Here is a 22434-nt window from a genome sequence, read left to right on the forward strand (position 1 = left end):
TCCCTGGGGTTGGGGAGTCCAGAACTAGAGGGCATAGGTTTAGGGTGAGAGGGGAAAGATATAAAAGAGACCTAAGGGGCAACTTTTTCACGCAGAGGTACGTGTATGGAATGAGCTGCCAGAGGAAGTGGTGGAGGCTGGTACAATTGCAACATTTAAGAGGCATTTGGATGGATATATGAATAGGAAGGGTTTGGAGGGATATGGACTGGGTGCTGGTAGGTGGGACTAGATTGCGTTGGGATATCTGGTTGGCGTGGATGGGTTGGACTGAAGGGTCTGTTTCCATGCTGTATCTCTCTATGACTCTGACTCGACTGTTTCGTGGATGCAAATATTAAATTGCAAACCAGCTGATTTGAAATGTCATTTTATAAATCATTCTTCTGTTCTCATGCCTAATTATTCAAATGTCTTTCAAATACCAGAAAAATGTTGTAATGAGGATAACCCTTGTCTGTTCCATGCAGGCCCTGTCTAACCAAACATGATCGGGCTCTTCGATCTGAGGGAGGATACCATTATTCGTTAACGAGAGGAAGGAGCAAAGGATCAGATAAAGGAGGTGAGTGGAGGGAGTTGTGTAATCGCTTATTTACAGATGGTCAGATCCGAGTCTCAAACATCACTAAAAATATTGTTCATGTTCAAACATCCTCATCTTACCTTCTGTGTACTGCAGTGCAGCTCCACTGGAACCAGTGCTGTTCCTGTACTATGACCAAGAGGCTAGACATCAGTGGAGCGGTGAACAAGTTTAACTTGCACAACTCTTGTGAGTGTTAAAATCCATTAACTGGGTGCTGTCATTGTGATCAGGAGCTAAAATCTTGACTGATTTTCTTTTCCTTTACACCCATGCCCCCCCTTCCATTACCATTCTGAAGCAAAGTGTAGTATGACTGCACTTACGTTATTGATGTATCCAATGGGCTATGAGCTGCATCCTCACCCCATCAACTTCCATCATTTACAGATTACTTTGATTTAGCTTCTGTCCTGGAGTTGAAGCCTGTCATTGTGATGTAAGATGTTAGTATAATGTACTGACCTTCACCAAGCTGTCTGCCTTTGCAGGAGCAGTTGGGAAATTTAAGGAACAAATTTAATGTGGAAGTCGATGGGTAACATTTCGACAATCTTGTTTTAACCTCCATGCAGAATCAGCGAGTCTTATCTATAAGGAGTGAGACTTTCTTATTCATGAATGTTTTAATCAAGCCCCAAAATATTTAAAATTGTGAGTGGGTTCAATAGGTTTGAAGAGATGTTTCCTCTTGTGAGAGAGTTCAAAGCCATTAATCATTAATATAAAATAAACAGTAATAACTCAAACAGGGACTTTGAGGGATAGTTAATTTGAATAACATTTAAGAGAAAGCTAGATAATTCCATGAAGGAGAAAAGAGTAGCAGTATATGGTTATAGGTTAGGTGTAGCAGCGTGTGGAGGGGCCCTGTGGAATGTAAATGTTGGGATAGACCAGCTGGGTGAATACTCAATTAGTGATGTGAGTTCTGTATCACTCTACATTTGGATTCTCATTTCTAATAATTCTTTAATGATCATTCTGCTGCCATCACTCTCCCCTGCTGACTTAAGTGAATGTGTGAGAGGCTCTGTGTAAACCCATTTTTGGTCATACTGTGATACTGATGCATGCCATGTCATCTGTTTAAGACTTGCCAAACCAAAATGCTCATGAGAAAATTGTGTTTACTTTAAGCTCAGCCAAGCATTCATAATGGGGCCACCTGGAGACACAAATATCTGGCCAGCTGTTTCTGTTGATACAGTTGTCAGAGGGCCTCATTTTGAATGCTTGATTTAAGCTTCAGGATCAGTCTAGCAGGAGTCTGTTTATTGGTTGAAAAGGAGTGTTAGTTGTGATGTTTTGAACTCTTTATCAGTCTTGAATAAGTTAGTTGTTCTATGATTTGTTCTGTTCAACATCTTTGTTCGCTTAAGGTTAAGGGATATAAAATGGGATAAAGCTTCTGTTATTGAAATTATGAATGGCTTTGTTTGACACTTTTGAGGTTATCAAGGAATGTTTTTGAATGGATATTTTTCATTAACAATTCAAGATACTGTGCATAATAAATATTATGTGTGAGGGCATGGAGAATGCAGAGGGCATAGAGAATGCAGAGCGATATGAACGGATCATGGGAGCTTGGAAGGAACATTGAGTCATGGGGGATGGAGGAGGGGGTTGGAAAAGGACAGGGCTTGGAAAGTACGAAAGAAGCAGATGATGAAGTGTGAGAAGCCTAACAACTGTGATTGGAGCGGATCAAAAATCCTAAAAAAATCCAGGTAGGCTTTATAATTAGCCTCCTTCATCATTCACCTTCATCATTCCATAGCCACTTCTGGAGCTGGCCTACCAACTCCAGCCCACCCCATGTCCTTGGAATGAAAATTTGAATAAATAAAGGCCTTTTATAGGCGATGGGTTTAAAGCATAGGAAAGTATCCTGACTCAAACCTTCTGCCTCCTGTGTGGAATCTCAGCTCTTTATGTTAACGTTTATCGTTTTGCTTTTTATTCAGAATGGGTAGGTTTAATACCTTAATCCAATACACTATTTGGAAGGGAAATTTGGTTCTCAGAGCTATCTCCTCCTTTGTGCTTGGTCTATGCTGTTGCAACCCATCTGAATACAGCAGACTTAGAGTGAGAGACCAATTGACGCAAGATATTTGTTTCCCACAAAAACACCTTGCATGTCAATTAAGACATGGTTTATACCGTTTTAACAGTTGGACTCCTGTTACTACTTCACTGTGGGTTGATCATTCCTGCATTTTTCTTTCTTATTGTTGAGTGGATATTTCACTTTCAAAGAGGTATTCTGATCCATAACCACATACAAGAAACTGATATTAGCTGCAAGGCCCATATCCAGTATCAGAATTCTAATTCCTCTTAATATGCTTTTGATTTTCGGGCCACACTGGGCAATCTTCAGCAATACTAGTGGGAAAGATAGAAAGAAAACATACGTTTTCATCGTAACTTACCATAAATACACTTCACAAAATGCATTGTTTTAAACACCGTTATCTGTTTTATAGACAAACATGGCAGGCATTTTTGCTATGTGTGATCAGCCAGGCAATTAACAAAAGATGTTTTGCAATTAACAAAAACAAAATGGGGGTGGGGACGATTTCATTCATTTACAGATCATACTCCCCAAAATGCCACTTGAAACAGAGTAAAAATCTTTGGCATGCTATTGCATTTTTTCTCAATATAAACCTTTTGATATGCCATGTATTGTTTCTGACCTTCCCATTCATAATTAAAAACAATACATTCTTTGCAAAATTTCCTGGATATTGTTTTCTGTACTTTGTATTGTATTTCCTCTATTCTGTCTGTAGTTAACCTTGTATTCGAATCTGTAATTTTGGCACAGTTGTATGGCATGCCAGTTCAGAGGTAACATGTGCTCAGTGATGTTTCTTGATTTACCTAATCATCTGCAAGCATCTCCATTTCTGACCATATGATGAAGTAAAAGCCATTTGTGAACTGGGGTAAATAGCTGAGTCTAAGACATTAGTCTTCCTCCTGATTTCCATTGACTCTAGCTTTGCTAGGAGGAGTCAGATATCCTTAGTGTATCCTCAGCAGATGCTACAACATTCAGGGTCGACTTTACTGCATTGCTGTTGAGTGAATGCACTCTAGAGTAAGTTAGTAGTGCATTGCTATTGGGTGCCAGGACTAATTTCTAATCTGTATCCAGGCACGTGTATTAAAACGTTACATTTTCAGTATTTATCAGAAACTTAAAATCACTACCAAAAATTAAATGTTCGAACATTTTTTTTCCATGTAAGTTAAGTTTTGTTTTTATATTAGGTATCAATACCTCAAAGAATACTTCTTCACAATGTTGAGAGTTTTGAGACTTGGGGTTTAAATGTAGGATCAATTTAATTTGTTCAAACGTGTTATTCATTTGAGATGGAAGTGGACCACATTTTAATATTGGCAGAACTCTGATGCTGACAGTAACTTTTGAGCAATTACTGACCTCTAGGAGGTGACATTTCTTGATTATTCCTCTAAATTGCTTCCAACATTCTGAAAGGAACCATTAGACAGATACACTGACAAACATTTATCAAATATTGTTGGTATTTGGTACAGTTCACCACTTACAGGCTGTGTACATTCAATTCCTGGTCGTCATGACCAGCATTAAATATTGCCGTTGTGTCACCCTGCCAACAACTTGGAAGTAATAACAAAATTTAAAATATTGTCTGAGTATTATCTTGGGCTGAGCTTTCATGTACTAAATGCAGATTGAAGCTGATATTAAATGCTGGTGAAGATATATTAGCACTTTCTCATAGTTTGATATAATTGCTGTCCAGTTGTTACATAATGACAGTCATGATTTTTTTATTCGTTCGTGAGATATAGTCATCACTGGCCAGACCAGAATTTCTTGCGCATCCTTAATTTCGCTGGAGACATCGCAAGTTTTCCCTGGGATATGGGAAAATCCACAGTGATATTTAGAAGAAAGTTTCAGAATGTTGATCCAGGAATAGTGAAAGGACGGAGATATATTTCCAAATCAGAATGGTGAGAACTTGGAAGGGAACTTACAGGTGATGGTGTTCCATGTATCTGCTGCCAATGGCCTTCAAACTGGTAAACGTCATGGGTTTCAAAGATCCTTTTGTGCTTGGCAATGCATCTTATAGATGGGACATATTGCTGTCACTGCATGTGAGAGGTGAAGGGAGAGAATGTTGAAGGTAGCAGATGGGTTGCTAATCAAGCGAGTTGCTTTGCCCTGGATAATGTTGGGTTTCTTCAGTGTTGGTGGAGCTGTATTCATTCAGGCAAGTGGAGAGTATGCCATCACAGTCCTGACTTGTGCCGTGTAGATGATGGACAGGCTTTGGGGAATCAGGTGAGTTACTTGCTGCAGGATTCCTAGCCTGTGACATGCTTTTATACCTATAATATTTATATGGTTGGTCCAATACAGATTCAGTATTAATTCAATGCTGCTGTCCTGATATGCTCTTATAAATGATGTGTATTAAAGCTGTCCCACTGAGAACTCTTCAGGCTTGTAGTTAGAGGGGTACTCACAGCTACCTGGACTACACCACCACCTGCAATTTCCCCTCCCACATGGTCAACAATACCCTCCAGCGCATCTCCTCCATTTCCCACATCTCCGCTCTTGATCCCAACCCTCCAACCGCAGCAGGTATATAAAACCCCCTGGTCCTCACCTTCCACCCCACCAATCTCCAGATTCAGCGCATCATCCTCTGCCATTTCTGCCACCTACAGTCAAACCCCACGACCAGAGATAAATTTCCCTCCCCACACCATCAGCATTCTTCAGAGACCATTCCCTCTGCGACTCACTCGTTAGTTCCAGCACCACTGTTCCAGAATCAGGTTTCCAGCATCTGCAGTCATTGTTTTTACCATGCCCCCCACCAATTCACCCTAGACTCTCAGTACCTTCCCCTGCTGTTGCAAGAGGTGTAAAACCTGTGCCCACACCTCCCCCCATACCTCCATCCAAGGCCCCAAAGGATTCTTCCACATCCGGCAGAGATTTTCCTGCACATCCAAACACCTCATCTACTGTGTCCGTTGCTCTTGATGATAGTCTCCTCTACTTTGGGGAGACAGGATGCCACCTTGTGGAACATTTCGGCGAATACCTCTGGGATACACACACACTAAATAACCCCACCACCCTGTGGCCATCCACTTCAACTCCTCCTCCCAAGGACATGCAAGTCCTGCCCTTCCTCCACCACCAAATCCTAGCCACCCAATGCCTGGAGGAAGAAACCCTCATCTTCCGCCTTGGACCCTTCCAACCACACGACATCAATGTCGATTTCACCAGTTTTTCATCTCCCCTCCTCCATCTCATCCTAGATCCAACCTTCCAACTCAGTAGCACCCTCTTGAACTGTCCTATCTGTCCATCTTCCTTCCCACCTATCTGCTCCATCCTTGGCTCCGACCTATCATCATCACCCCCACATCCGAATCCACCTATTGCCTTCCTAGCTATCTTCCCCCCACCCCCAATACCCCCGATTTATCTCTCAGCTGCCTTCCCCTCTGCAGCCCCCATATTCCTGCTAAAGGGCTTATGCCGAAAAAGTCAATCCTCCTGTACCTCGGATGCTGCCTGACCTGCTGTGCTTTTCCAGCACCACACTTTTCAACTCTGATCTCCAGCATCTGCAGTCCTCACTTTCTCCTACTCACACAGAAGGGAATAGGGCCATAATCTAAAAATTAAGCCTAGAGTGTTCAGGAGTGACATTAGGAAGCGTGTTAAGGTTTGGAACTCTCTTCCACAAATGGGGGGAGGTGTTAGATCAATTGTTTATTTAAATTTTAGATTTTTTTTGTTAAGCAAAGGTATTAAGGGATATAGGCCAAAGGCAGGTATATTGAGTTAGGCCACAGAACAACCATGATCTCATTGAATGGTGGAACAGGATTCAGGGGCTGATGGCCTACTCCTGTTCCTATTCAGTGCTCTGCCTTTTGAAAGTTAATTCAGGGGTAATATAAGGAAACACTTCACACAGAGGTTATTGGAAATCTACAAAACCCTCTCTCCAAAAAACTGTTGAAGTGAAGTTTGTTGGCAATTTGGATAGTTTTGTTAATCCAAGGTCATCCAGATCACAGATAGAAGTGGAATGATTAGCCATAAACTGATTGGATAGTAGGATAGATTTGAAGGGCTGAACGGGCTACATTTGTTCCTATGTTCCTGTGAAAGCTGTCAAGGATGATTGTTTATTTAAATTTTAGATTTAAGTAACCAGCACAATGGGGATGAGACCTGTAGAGGAAAGAGTTTAATTGTTTTTAAATGTTTTCTTAATGGCTGAACATCCTTGTTCCAAACAGTAGTCATAGCGTCTGATCACAATGGGAAACAGAATAAGCCTGGTGCTAACCCCTGTTTAACCAACTTCAATAACGTCAATCAGAATAATAGCTGATGTCTGTTCAGCTTGTGGGAAAATCATGTCTGTACCTCAAAGGTATCTGCTTTCAGAACATTTGAATTGTCCTGACAGCTCGCACAGTCTGGTCGATCTGACAGCATTCTTTCTTCAACCCGGCAGCTGGAACGTTATCTTTAGCTCGACAGCTCCAAGTCATGCCCTCTGCCGACAGCTTCCAGGCGCACTGTGTGCTTTCATCCCTGAACCTGGCATGACCTGAATGTCAGAAATTTGCAAATTTACTTCATCTGCTCCATTTGACTTCGGTGCTTGACTCAGACTTCTTTATCCTCATCCCTGTTAAAAGTCCAAGCTGAAAACAATCAACTGAAAAATGTGAGTGTGAACAAAGCCAAAGTAATCCATAATTGAATTCCTAGTTTATTAATAATAATGGGACATTTTTCTTTGCTGTGTGGTCAGCCAACTTATAATAGTGATTTTAAAGAATCTGCTGATTACTGCAAACTTTGTACGCTTCACAGTTGGTCTGTTTGTAATATAGGACAAAGTGAGGACTACAGATGCTGGAGGTCATAGTCAAAAAGTGTGGTGCTGGAAAAGCACAGCTGGTCAGGCAGCATCCAAGGAGCAGGAGAGTCGACGTTTTGAGCATAAGCTCTTCATCAGGAATGTGCTGATGAAGCATGTGCTCGATACATTGACTCTGCTGCTCCTCAGATGCTGTCTGACCGGCTATGCTTTTCCAGCAAAACACTTTCTGACTCTGTTTGTGATATGTATTGTGTGTTTGCAAGTCTTTTCTCGGCAATCTATATTTTTGGGTGTAGGTCAGAAGTGAGGTTGTTCTGAAAGAGTTATGTTGAGTGAGGAATAAGTTAAATGTCTGTATTGCAAAATTTTATTGATTTATCACTGCTTTCAACCAATGCCATGGAAATCGGGAGTGATCTCCCCCAAAAGATTATGGCTGTAGGTCAATTCTAAGGTTGATGGATATTTGCTAGGCGAGGGCATCATTCTTGCATTGTTTATTATTGTCACATGTACCTAGATAGTTTTGTTTTGCATGCAGTACAGGCAGATCATACCATACAAAGTGCATAAGGGTAATAGAACAGAGCGAAGAAAGTGAGGACTGCAGTTGCTGGAGATCACGGCACGGTGGGCGGCACAGTGGCACAGCGGTTAGCACTGCTGCCTCACAGCGCCAGAGACCCGGGTTCAATTCCCGCCTCAGGCAACTGACTGTGTGGAGTTTGCACATTCTCCCTGTGTCTGCGTGGGTTTCCTCCCACAGTCCAAAGATGTGCAGGTCAGGTGAATTGGCCATGCTAAATTGCCCGTAGTGTTAGGTAAGGGGTAAATGTAGGGGTATGGGTGAGTTGCGCTTCGGCGGGGCGGTGTGGACTTGTTGGGCCGAAGGGCCTGTTTCCACACTGTAAGTAATCTAATCTAATCATAGTCAAAAAATGTGCTGGAAAAGCACAGCTGGTCAGGCAGCTTATAGCTACAGGGAGGGTGCACAAAGAGGGAAATCAACATTAAATTTAAAATGTGAGAGGTCCATTCAGAAAACAGCAGGGAAGAAGCTATTCTTGACTCTGTGTTTAAGCTTTCTGTTTGTCCTTACGGAAGAGGTTGGATGAGATTATAACCGGGATGGGAGGGGTCTTTGATTATGTTGGCTGCCTTTCCATGGAATGAAGGAGGGTAAGGCTGAAGTACAGACTAACTATGTTGAAATGGAATGGTGAAACCAACTCAAGGGCCATATTGTTCCCAGGCAGTTTTCCAGTAAAACAATTCAACAGATATAATGAAGATCACTCCAAATATCCATCCATGATAACATTTAATGCATCATACTCACTGATTATTGAGTGTCAAAGTGTTTCCTACTTGCTTTTAGAAATCAAAAGAGGGCACAGGAATTAAAATGAACAATTTTAAATGTAGGTTAATGAAAGCAATGTTGTCTTGCCTTTGCTGGCTCATATTTATTCACAGAAGTTACTTTGTAGTTTATTTTCAGCTGCTGAAGAAGCTCAAGTGGTGTTTACTTGAGAGATACTGGAGGTGGCAGGTGGGAAGAGTTGTTAAAGTGTGGGAAAGCTGAAGGTCAAAGTTTTCCATGTGAATGTGATGTACCAGGGTGGGGGGGGTCCTGCGGCCCAGTGTGTAGGGTGGGATGGGATTGAAGGCTAGGAGTGGGGACACAATGAGTGGGTATTGGAATGGGCATATGCAGCTCCTCAGGCTGGTGCTGCACTTGCAGCTGGTAGAGGGAAAGACACCCATATGTTTGATCTACCATTTCTCACCTGGGTATCGGAAGAGGAATGAGACTTCAATCAGCTAACATGTCTAAAGTTCTAACCTGACCCCTTGGAGCAGTTGCAGACTGTATCATTGCCATTTAAATTCGAAATAAGCAAGTTTCCATCGGGATTCAGATTTAACTCACATCTATCAAACCAATCCCGCTGGTTCATTGAAGTTAAATGTTGCCCCCTAACTGTCCATTCTGCAGTTCCAACTTCTAACCCAAATTCCTTTTATTGAACTTGAGCAAACATGCCTTGCTGTCTGACAAAGCATTGTCATTGTCAGTGTAGAATTGAAATGCATCATAACATGACCGGAACTGCCACTCACTTTGAGTTGGAACACTACAGGTCAATGAAATGGAAAGTGGATGCCTCACAGCAGCTGTGTACTTTCAATGTTGATGAACAGTTAAGAGACGGATATGTTCATGTTAATTGCATTTTTATATTTCTGAGGAAGTATGGCACCACGTTCTTTGTGACAAGGTTCAAATTGTACTGATACAACTAATAATGTGAAAAATAAATGCATTTATTTTGAAGGGCTCTTGTTGTTTCCCTTCATTCATCGTTTAATATTTTGAATTTCTGAGAATATCCACGTTAGTTTTGTGCTGGTTTTTGAGTTGGAAACATTTATTTTGATGATTTGTCTTCCTAAACTAGGAACTAAACTAGGAGAAACTGAGCAGGTCTGGCAGCAACTATGGAGAGAAAGCAGAGTTAACATTGTGGGACCAGTGACTCCTTTCGTGGCACAGTGGTTAGCACTGCTGCTTCACAGCGCCAGAGACCCGGGTTCAATTCCTGCCTCAGGTGACTGACTGTGTGGAGTTTGTATATTCTTCTCGTGTCTGTGTGGGTTTCCTCCCACAGTCCAAAAATGTGCAGGTTAGGTGAATTGCCCATAATGTTAGGGGCAGGTGTAAATGTAGGGGAATGGGTCTGGATGGATTGCACTTCGGCGGGTTGGTGTGGACTTGTTGGGCTGATGGGCCTGTTTCCACACTGTAAAGTAATCTAATCTAAAATTAACTCAAGTTTCTCTCCATAGATTACCCAGACCTGCTGAGTTTCTCCAGTAATTCCAGTTTTTATTTCAGATTTCCAGCATTGGCAGTGCTTTGATTCATTATGTGATTATCAATATCAGATGATCACTAATAAATCTATTAGGAATTTAGGAGGGATTTATTTTCATAGCGAGTAATTGGAAAGTGAAAGCTGTTCCCATGTTGAGGCCAGGTAAGCACACAAAGGAAAAGAAGTGGTGGGTGACCCGGTGGCTCAGTGGTTAGTACTGCTGCCCTGTTTGATTTCATCCTCAGGCGACTGTCTGTGTAGAGTTTGCACATTCTTTCTATGTCTGAGTGGGTTTCCTCCAAGTGCTCTGGTTTCCTTCCACAGTCCAAAAATGTGCAGGTTAGATGGATTGGTCGTGCTAAGTTGCCCTGTAGTGTCGACAGAGGCTAGGTGGATTAGCTCTGGGAAATACAGGGATAGCTTAGGGGCTGGCTCTGGATGGGATGCTCTTTGGAGGATCAGTGTGGACCCAATGGACTGAATGACCTGCTTCCATGCTGTAGACATTCTGTTATTAGATGTTTTGGCAGATAATGTTAAATGAAGGAAGGCAGAAGGAGGTTTATGTGGAACAAAAGCATCAAATGGACAGCGGTAGTGTACATTCTATGTCCGTAGATCACCCTGCTTTAGCTAAATTCAGACAACCTCCTGGCAATTGGCATAAATTCAACTGTATTTCCATTCCTGTCTCTCTAAACAGCAAAATCTGGTGCAAGAGCTGCATCAGAATTCAGTTGTGTGAGAAAAGTAGTTTCACATTTGGATGCCCAGCTTGCAATTCTCTTGAAACATGTTGAAGCAGTTGTGTATGAAGTAATAGAAAATAATTATGTCAGCGGATTCAATGTTGCAATGAAGGATTTTTTTATTAATTATTTGCAAGGCAAGGGTTTTCTACTGTAACTGCTTAGGGATGACTTATGTGTAATGACGGACTGATTTGATGGTGCTTTTACTCCAAAACATATGAAACTCACCAGAACCTGCCAGGCTGTCGGCTATTTGATGGAATCCTTGAACTCTGTATCACTGGGAGGCTGTGCATGGTTTACTGTCTCAGATTATCCTGGAATCTTCCATTAATCCTTGTGATGCTGAATGTGGATTATCATTGAGAAGATTTGTAGACCTGATTACAGTATCGTTAATCTTTAACTGTGAGACCATCACACATCAAAACATTTCGAGAGCTCTTAACATCCTCATCCGTCATGGCTCACGCTGACACTTTAAGAAAACAGATCAGAAACACACTTTTGTACTGTAGCCGTGCCATTCCCCCAGCCATCAGAAAGCGGGTAAGCTGAGAATCAAATCTGTAATTTATCTTGGACTTGTCTTGAGATGAAGCCCACAAAACTGAGCATAGAATTCCAATCATTAATGACATCTGTATCTTTAACATTCCCCTATAAGTGTGAAAATGTGTCTTATTCAAAAATGGATGCCAAGACCACAGTGAGTGTGCCAAAGAGTTTTGCAAGGATACTGCCAAGGATAGCATGCTTTAGTTATGAACAAATTGTGAGAAACTGGTCTTCTAAATTGATGATCCCATCGTTAACTATCTCCAGGGAACAGAATCTTTCTCGAGTCACTCCACAGAGGTTGTGTGAGGTAAAACATTTCATTAGAAAGAATAGGGACGGCATTTATTACGTGGAGTTTGCAATTTTCTGTGAGATGGAGGAACAAAGTGATCATGGGTATAAATGCAGTGTATAAATCATTAAAATTGAGTCACAGATTAGCAACGCCATTTAAACAAAAGTAAATCAAGCACACAACTTTAAACGTGAGGAAGTCATGCTAAACCTGTATCGGTTTTGGCTCACTCAGAATCTTGAGATTTTCCCTGTATTGTGTTTGATTTGTGGTAGGAAGGCTCCTACATGGCTTTCCTCCCTGATTTCTACTTGAGGTCACTAATTGGACAAGTAATGTCCATTTGAGGATCTCATCCTAGCATCATGGATTAACCCAGTGGAAAGCTTCTGACAATGCCAGGCAGGGAGCCCAATGAGCACACTGGCTCACAAGATCAGGGGATCCCTCTTTCAAAGGCATTTTGATGCCTATTTGAGGGATCCAGCATTTTGCGTTGCACTGGCTGTCGATATGGCTCTTGACAAAACCCTCCCTGTTATCACCCATATGTGCCTGGATTGCTCGTTAATCTGAGGGTCCAGATGGGTGCTGTACCAGCAGCAATCATTGTATCCCTGATGGTGCTACTAAGGATGAGTAGGACCAGGTCCCAAGGAGAGGCCTACAGCTGTCTGCTTCAGCGTGACTGGCACAAAGTACGAAATGTGCTCCCAAAATGAGGCAACAGGGGGTCTCACTAGTTATCCAGTTGGTGGCCAGAGAAAATGTTTTTGTTGTGGGAAAAACCATAACTAATGTCCACACACTTTATAAGATAATTTCCAAGAAAAGCAATAGAAAATTTAGAAGAAACCACATTTTCCAAAGGGTGATGGGAATGTGCAAAGTTGTTACCAGAGGGAGTGGTTGAAGTAAATTATGTTGTATTAAGGGGCAGTTAGACACACATGTGAGGAAACACGAAATAAACTACCACAATGGTAGATTTAAACGTGAAGAAATATGGAGAACTCATCTCAGCCCAGCCTCCTTGACAGACGTAAGGGCTTGGCCTCACCTCTGTCTGAAGGAAGCCATGGAAGTAAATTCTCTAACGTTACTTTGAGTCTTATTAATGCTAGAAAGGAAATGGCAGAGCAGATTGGTTTGGCCAAATGGCCTGTTTTCTGTCCTATATAATCCTTTCCAAAAAAAATGAATCCACAAGTTTCATACAAAACATTCATTTATTGTTGCTGCTGCAGTTCCATGGCAAAAGATGTATTTCCATGGTAAAGTAATGAGTTTAACAGATTCCTGTAATTTTGACAGAGGTTTGGCCTTTCTTTCACAAAATGACACATTGATTTTGAAATGTATTGCCCCATTTGCTGGATTTTCTCATTAATTTCTTCCATGCCTTGTCTGGTTGGTTAACTAAAGATTTGCGGTTTACTCAGATACTGAATGTATCCAAATTCATATGTAGTCTTGACATTATTCCTATTTTGAAAATAAAGCCAATTCACAAATTTGCTGAAAAGCCCATTTGGATATATGGATCAGCAGATTATATCATTGCAGTGTTCAAATACTGCAGTGGAAATGTTTCACAAGTGAGTTTCACACACTGAGTCCTCCATTACATCACTTATCTAGAATGCTTACAAGGGAATGTTGAGGGAAGTAGGGAATATGCCCTGGCAATCCAGATGGCCAAAATAGGGAAACAGTTTTCATATGAGAGTAATGAGTTCATTCATTACTAAGGTTTTGTTCCCCTTTAAACTTCTCCAAATGACTTCCAAAATGTTCTGTTGAGTTGCACAGAAACTGAATAATGCAATCATTCATGGGAAAGATTTAACTTGTTATAAAAATAGGATTGTAATGAAGCAAATGACATGAATGTGGAATAAAAATGATCTGACTGTTTATAAGGCATTATCTTTCTTAAAGATTTCGGAAAATTCCAGAATAATTGAGATATCAGCACAGAATTAGACCACTTGTGCTGAGGCTAATCTGAGCCCCCATTAAAGCTCTCTTTTCCAAAGACATTGCTTTTTCACTTCTACCTCAATCTTTAATACTTTCCCTCCTAAGTCATAAAATAAAACCGCACAAGGGGCCATTCACTCCATCATGTGCTTGCCCGTTCCTTCAAAGACTGATGTAATTAATTCCACTTCCATCCTCTTTCCCTATAGTTCTTGAGTATGTCTCAAATCACTATTTGAAAATTACTTTTGTATCTGCTTCCACCATCCCCTCGGGAAATGCTTTCCAAATTAACATAGCTTTGGCTGGGAAAAAAAAACTCATGGCCCTTCATTGCCAATTGATTTAGTTTTGCGTACAGTTTTTCCTTCCTTGCTGTCAAAGCCATTTATAATTTTGAACGCCTGTATTGTATCTTCCCATAAGCTTTTCTGCTTTATGGCAAATAGCTACAGCTTCTCTACTCCCTACACATAATTGACATCTCTCACCCTTGGTAACATTCCACTTGATCTCTTCTGCAGCTTCTTGAAGAACTTGACATCCTTCCTACAGAGTGCTGCCCAGAATTGAACACCATGAAGTAGATTTTCCATGCCCAATGCAGCAGGGCCTGAAAAAAAAGGAGAGAAGCTCCTCCATTCATTTCCATCATTGGAGAGGTTTCCCTTAGTGAACAGGGAAGGGATTGTAGTGCTGGAAAAGCCCAGCAGGTCAGGCACAATCCGAGGATCAGAAGAATTGACATTTCTGGCATAAGCCCTTCACCGGGAACCTGATCATTCCTGATGAAGGGCTTATGCCCGAAATGTTGATTCTCCTGCTCCTCGGATGCTGCCTGACCTGCTGTGCTTTTCCAGTACCACACGCTCAACTCTGACCTCCAGCATCTGCAGTCCTCACTTTCTCCTTACTGGACAGGGAAACCAGGCTGGCTGCAGGTGGAAGAGAACACTATCTGAAGCTCTAGTTGGAGGTCTTTGTTCCATCTCTTTGCACATATTCTTACTCACATTATCACACACACCTCCATACATTGGTCTTCTTCAGACCCCTTTGCAGTCTCCAGCCTGACCCAGCGGCACTCACCTCTCCTGGTGGGGAAATGTTTAATAGGACAGCAAAACCTAAGCCGGCCAATTCAGAGGCGACTCGGGAGAATTGTGCCAGTCGGCTCGTTGGTAGCAAGTGCGAATGATGTCCCCATTTTGTCCCAACTTTCAGTTTCTGCTGCCCACAGCAGTCTCCAGTCCAATAACTGAGACTGATGGGCAATATATGAGGTCACCATAACTTTCATGTCTTTGTGTTCTGAGCCACTACTTATAAAGTCAATGATTCCAAATGTTCTTTATAAACACCTGGTCAATTTGAATTGCCATTCTCAAGAATTTGTGGATATGAATCCTCCCACTGTTCAGTTTTCATTTGTTGATGTTTTGAGATTGTATTTTAGTCGCAATAATTGAGTTGGCTTCAATATCAGCTTCTGTTAATGGTTTTCATTTTCTAATGATGTTCCAAAAACAACCTAACAGCTCATCCCCTCTTTAATATGGCCCTCCGCCACTGACACACTGGCAGCAGTGTGTACCATTTACAAATGCCCTGCAGTAACTCACCAGGCTTTCTTCAACAACATCTTCTAAGCCTGTGACTTTTATCTTGGGTAGGGGAAAGGTACTTGTTGGTAATCCCCTACCTTTGAACTTCCAGATGGAAATGATTGTGGGTTTAGAAAGTGCTTTTTAAAGAATGAATTCCTGCAGTGCATCTGGTAAATAGTGCACACTAGTGCTATCAAGTGTGGTGGTGGAAGGAGTGGATATTTGTGGATGGGGTGCCAGTCAAGTGGACTGCTTTGTCCTGGATGGTGTCAAGCTTCTCGAGTGTTGTTGGAGCTATACCCGTCCAGACAAATGGAGATTTTGGTGGTGGGGTTGAGTTTGGGCACAGGACCTCTGTATCAGGATCTATCAGTCATTTTAGATACCACTCCAGGCCATTGTCAAAATTTAAATATAGATCAGATTAATGGTTGAAGGTATATGGAAAGGAAGCAGACACATGGGTTATGTGGAGGATAATCACTAAAATTGACTGGTTCAGTCAAATGCCTTTTACTGTGCTACATCACTCTGTGTAAGTGCTGGCAACTGTGTAAGGCTTTGATATCTTGGCATTTTAGTTACTGTTTTTCCAGTTACAACCTGGTTTTGCAATTGTCCAGGATGTGTAAAGACATTATTATTTACAATGCCAAAGTGACATTAATATTACAAACATGGAACCACATTACATCTGCAAAGCTTGGAGTCAAAAACCAATCATACACCATGCAATGTAGTTAGGAACAATTAATGAATCAGATCATTTATCTCATAGATAATCTTTTTATTTTAATTTTAAGCATGCACTTGGTGAAATCCCTGTTTATGAAGCAAGTTTAAAGTGAGTACTTGGCACACCAGATTGATTCCGAATTTTATAAATCTACCACGGGGACCTTAATCTACAAACTATGTTGACACTTCTGTACAGTGCTGCTGCATTGTTGATTTGATTTGATTCGACTTGATGTATTGCTGTTACATGTACCTAAGTACAGTGAAAAGCTTTGATTTTGAGCAATACAGGCAGATCTTAGCAAACAAGGACACACAGATCATAGGGTGTTTGGACAGCGAGGCATACAAGGTTACCGCTGCACAGGAGATGCGCAAAGTAAGAACAACATTATTTGAAGTTAGAGAGGTGCTGCCTTTTTAGCTGAGCAGTTAAACGAAGCTGTTCACTCTATCTGTCCATTCAGTTGGACATTAAAGAAACCGTTCAAGAAAAAACAATGAGTTATCCAGATGTTCTTGGTCAACGTTGTCAAAAATAACTGATAAACGATGTGTGTGAAGTTTCTGCATTTGATGCAGGCACCTCAAACACCAACCAATAGCAATTAAATTAATGACAGCTCATCCCTTTAGTGGGGTGGTTTAGGATGAAGTATTTTCTTAGCCACATGAAGAACTGCTCAGAAAGTGAGATCTTTTAGAACCCCACCTTCGACGTCAGCAAAGTTTAGTGTCTTGTCCAATTTCAGTGCCTCTGAAAGTGGGAAGTTGCCCCAGCACTGCATTACACTGGATTGTGTATGCAGAAGTGTGGAATAGTGCTTGAACTTACGACCTCGGGCTCAGTGAGAGTGCTACAGCTAAGCTCAAGTGGATGCATAAATACCAAGATGCACTGATGTGTTTATATAAAACCTTCCATTAGAGTGGTATGTATATTCTCAAGCTCCATGCTGTAGGAAAGATATTGAGGCTTTAACATGGGCACAATGCCGATTCACTAGAACATGACCCAGTTTGAGAAATTCTCAAACTTGATAAGATGTGAAAAATGGAGGGATTTATTTTGTTAGAACAATGCAGATGGCGGGGGTGGGGCGGGGGATTGAAATGTAATATATTATGAAAATATGTGATAGCTGGCCTAGAAGCAGGTTGTTTCCACTTGTTGCAAAATCAAGAGGGGTCACAAATATAAGTTTAATAATTAAAACAGAGGGCAGGAGATATATTTTTCTAGTTTGGAGGATACAGGGTTAGAGGTGCAGCAAAGAACTGTATTAATATTCATAATTAGATAGGATGTGTAGATGAACTAAATTGAAAGGCTATGGGAATGGGATGAACCAGAGTAGGTATTTATTCAGTAGAGAACGAATATCTGCATGCATTGTTTGGGCTAAATGTTGGGCTGTGTTGTTTCTGAATAAGTCTTGATTAAACAATATTACTACAGAGGCTGCCAGCAAGCAGGTAAATGCTGTAAACTAGGGGCTCTATCATTAGGGTAAAAGTCCAGTCATAGTGGATCAGATGTGTGATCTCCTATTTAATTTGAAGCTTGTCTCCTTTGACATAAGCAAAATTGCAAAGCTTCTACTTTTCATTTTGGGCATTTTTTTAAAACGATAAAAAAATTCTTGGTATGTAATTTCCTCTGTTGGTCATTCACCTCCATTTCGTTTCCCCAAATGAAAGGCTGGGACTGAATCCTGGATTTCTCCAGAGCAGATGTGAACCGATGGAGATGAGTTTTATAACTTGGCTGATAGAGAGAGGCATCCAGAGCTTGTTCTGAAGTTGACGTGCTTGTCATCAAGTGACTCAGATTGAATGACGTGGCTGGGAATTGGCACCAAGACGTGAAGAAAGACAATTTGGCTCAAGGTATAGACGGTCTTTAGAATCAGGCTGACCACATCCAGGTTTGGAAACATACAGATTGTTGAGAATTATCCAGGACGGGGCTATGATCTTCTCCTATTGCTGCTTTGAGATGAGTTGCAATTTGGAAAGTTTGAAGAATGGTGTATTGCAGTGACTGTTCCAAGCAATCATGTTTGGACATCAGTTAATGAAATCAGACTGAATTACAGGAACCTAATTTCAACATAGCTGTTTTCCATCATAATGTTGTATTTCAGGCACCCTGGCCTTGGTTTGCATGGCAACCTCCGCCCATTTGTTGAAATACTGAATGGACTTTTTTCCTGTCAAGGGTTCTGAACAAATGATGGAGGAAGGAAGAAATGGGCTAATGCAGAAAAAGACATTCCACCCCCACAGCAAAACAGTAGACCAGCTAAAATCACCATTCATTTAAAAGCTGAGAACATGTGTTGCTCTATTTGCAGCGTTAACTCACAGCCTTTTGCAATTAGCAACAGCTGTGGCTCATTTTCTATTGTGCAAAAGAGGAGGGTGGCACAGTGGCTCAGTGGTTAGCACTGCTACCTCACAGCGTCAGGACCTGTCTTGGGTGACTGTCTGTATGGAGTCTGCACATTCTCTGTGTCTGTGTGGGTTTCCATCAGGTGCTCTGATTTCGTTCCATAGTCTAAAGATGTACAGGTTAAGTGGAATGACTTTGCTAAATTGTCCTGTCGTGTCCAGGAATGTGTAGGCTAGGTGGGTTAGCCATGGAGCTATTGAGATAGGGTGGGGGATCCAGATTTTGGGTGAGATGGTCATTGAAGGGTTGGTGTGGATTCAATGGGCTGAATGGTCTCTATTCACGCTGTAGAGATTTTGAGAAAGAGTTAGAGGGACCTTGAGTCCTGATGAAAGGTTTCAGTGAAGAAAGAAAACAGACCAGAATTAATGATTTTCAATTAGTGCTTTTGATGGCACAAAGCCAGCATAGCTGACACCCTCTTGCACATATATCCCCATTCTCTCACCCTCAATGCTGCTTAATACCAGATCACACACTTTACCTCTCCTTACATACTTTCCACCTAAACATCTTCCCTGCCCAGTGACCACCTGCAATGTAACATTGCCCAGTAGGTGAACATCATGTAATAGGCAAGCAATCAGATCATCCCAGACGTGAGCTTTTATTGACAGACAGCAAAATGGAATACAAAGGAAACAAAAGCAGGCTGCATTTTGCCCACATAATGCAAACCAAATGTTGGCATCACGTCCTTGACACTCCTTGATGTGTTGTGGAGAAAATATAGAGAACCACCAGGAGACGCAGAGTTCTTCAAGAAGTAGGTCTTTTATTTGCAACCAAAAAACCGTGACACTGAGAAAGCAGACTCTCAAATGCCCACGAACCTCAGGGTCTGTGGATTTTTATATTTTTTTTATCATGTTTCTGTTAGCTTATCATCATGTCCAACTATATTAATCAAAGTACCTCACTCTAGCTACACAATAAACCAGTGATGTTAGTTCCCATTATCTCTTTAGTTGTACATTCTACTTAATGTTATTCTAATGTCACAGTTGGATATTTATTATCACTTCTGCTACAGTGATCTTTCATTGCAGACTAACCTATCATGATAGATATTAAGCTATTCCATCTAGTACAATAGTCTCCTGTCTCAAGCTGACTCTACTAACTATTAATTAGATATTTTAATGTTATGTCCCAAATATTTACGGTCCCAATCCTGTCATAATAACACTTAACAGAGAAACTTGCTTTATTACTTGTGTTATCTCCTCTCGCCATAGTGACCTTTTAGCCTTAACCTTACTCTGCTAATTGGTGTAAGAATGTTCCACTATGGTTATCCCATCCTGCCCCTGCCTTCCACAGAATACAGATTCCTGTGGTCTTCATGCTTTAACTCTTCCCATGCTTTCATGTTCTTTATTTTCCATATTCCCCCCTTTGAGACCTACTGGTCTCACCCAGAGAAAGAAGACAATAAGCTCAGCCTCTCTTGTGCCCATTACAAACAATATAGGTCCCAACACGGACTAAGTAATTTTCGGAGTATGAGACTTAAAGAGTTCTTTCTCCATTCCTGGTGTCCCTTGGACCAAAAACGTGTCCTCTAATAACTACAACAGGAAAAAAGACCCAAGATCCCTCACAATCTAGGACCCACCCGTTTTTCAGCAGTATCATCGACGTCCCCACGTAGATATATTTCTTGCACTGTGGCGGTTGTTAGATCATAATCATAGAGCAGTGGGGTTCCATCATAGTAGTAAGCACATCCTGGGGTAGCTGAAATGACCACAAGTTGCCGTGTAGTGACACGAACTAAAAAGCACTTAATAAACGGTAAAGCACAACAAAAGATGAAGGCAACAACAAGTAAAACTGCACCTACAACAAGACCAATCTTGACAAACCATGCTCCCCAAGACCCTAATATATTATTCAGCCAATCAAAAGCCTGATGACCAAACCCTGCATTGTCTTTTAGCTCCCGTCTTAGATTCTTTAGTTTTTCCATTGCTTTAGTAAAAAGTCCCCCAGGGCTAATGTTGTTAGGTATAAAGGTACAGCAATGCTCCCCAAACATCACACAAATCCTGCCTTTTTCTGCCAGTATCCAGTCTAAGGTCTGTCTGTTTTGCCATGTCATTTTGATAGTAGCATCCAATTGTTCTCCCGAGGGCATCGTCAGTATAATTGATAAATCTCTGCTGGTTGTAATAAATGTAATTAGTCCATTCAGCATTCTTGCTAACCCCTATCATGGGGATGAGAGCTACCCAGCCCGTGGCAATTTCATTGCGGGCCTTAAACTCATTAGAAATACCTCTTTGCTCCCTCTGCTATCAATCCGAATTGTCGGATCAGGGACATACCGTCGCTTAGTTTGGCGCAAAGCTGACTGTGACATTGCATCAAGCTGCGTGTGTGGTGATATAACTACCTCATGTAGGAGCATTACACGGGCACAGCTGCCACTCCAGTCAGCAGGCAACACCGGGCGCAACCCTCCTTTCTTACCACACAGCCACCACGTATCTGCCAGTGGGACGCGTTGAGAATTTAAAACAGCCCCAAGTGTGGTGTCCACCTCTAGTTCAATTGTATTCCTGCAAAGACCCTTAAAATAGTCGAATGGTGTGGAACCATTTCGCTTAAAGCGTTCAAAACTCAACCCTTCCCGGATCCTGAAAGCAGCCACGGGGAACGTGTAATTAGTCTTACTGGTGGACCACGGGGTACTATAGCCACACCACCGTTGGAGTTGCTGCCTGCCCACGTCATCCTGCTGATAGAGGCTTGAAATAGTAGGCACCAAAATGGGCAATGCGATTGCCTCTAAGTTGATGAATCATCTGGGTTAAGAGGTCGGCTAGAGTGCTGCAAGCGCTATTGAGTACAGGTGGTCAACTTATAAGGCATAGAGACAACATAGTATGAGGTGGTTACCTTAGTACACAAGAAACAATCCTGTCTAGCTATCATTACAGCCGTATAGTTTGCTCATTAATACCAGTGATTGTCACGGGCGCGTACCCATGTTAGTGCAGCAAGGACTGCACTTCGAATACGTCTTTTGCCTCCCAGCCTGAATGACCCTGGCATTACCAGTCCAGGTCTGCCAAGTCAATGGTCTCCAAGTCTGAATATGCAGGCATGGCATCAGAGAAGAGGTATCATGGACATCCCCCATGTCTTCCCCATCCCCACTGCCAGGAGAACTATGTTCCACATCTCCATCACAATCATATCTAGACTGATCAGTATCCCCAAGATCTTCACCTGTACCTTGTTTGGGACCCTGCTGAGGAGTACTAGCCTCCTGTGTGCTCTGCCTGTGTCCAAGTTCCTCTGCCTCAGCTCCACTTACCTCAGTGTTAGAGTTAGTTTGTTCTGGTGGGAGAGCTTTAGTATAATGATTAAGGTGGTACCATATGTGTTGCCCTTCCACTTGGATGGCAGTAGGTGATGCCTTAGTCACTACGAAAGGTCCCTCTCTCCTCAGCTCATTCCTGCGTCTTCGGAAAACCCGCACGTACTCCCAATCCCCGGGTGTAATAGGTCCTTCCTTGTTGACAGGTGTCGGTTCCCTTTGTGTTTCCTGCAGTTGGATAGTCTCATGTATCATAGTTAGCTGCTGCATATATTGCTTAAATTCTAAGCTTAACCGCTC

The 22434-nt window shown here is 41.8% G+C and overlaps 1 protein-coding gene across 8 annotated transcripts in view; it reads left to right on the plus strand.

Annotated features, from left to right (window-relative positions):
- Positions 1-22434, plus strand: part of LOC122558412 (LHFPL tetraspan subfamily member 2 protein-like) — a 174588-nt gene that overhangs the window by 32371 nt on the left and 119783 nt on the right. For 5 of the 8 annotated variants that reach the window (XM_043706969.1, XM_043706955.1, XM_043706965.1 and 2 more), the window contains one exon: positions 471-565. The gene's annotated coding sequence lies outside the window, so the exon portion shown is untranslated. Of the gene's footprint in view, positions 1-470; positions 566-682; positions 776-7161; positions 7378-22434 lie in introns of all 8 variants that reach the window. The other 3 variants (XM_043706980.1, XM_043707011.1, XM_043707004.1) reach the window with 2 other exon arrangements.

Source organism: Chiloscyllium plagiosum, chromosome 2 (genome assembly GCF_004010195.1).
Source record: "Chiloscyllium plagiosum isolate BGI_BamShark_2017 chromosome 2, ASM401019v2, whole genome shotgun sequence".
In the NCBI taxonomy this organism is placed as follows: Eukaryota; Metazoa; Chordata; class Chondrichthyes; order Orectolobiformes; family Hemiscylliidae; genus Chiloscyllium; species Chiloscyllium plagiosum.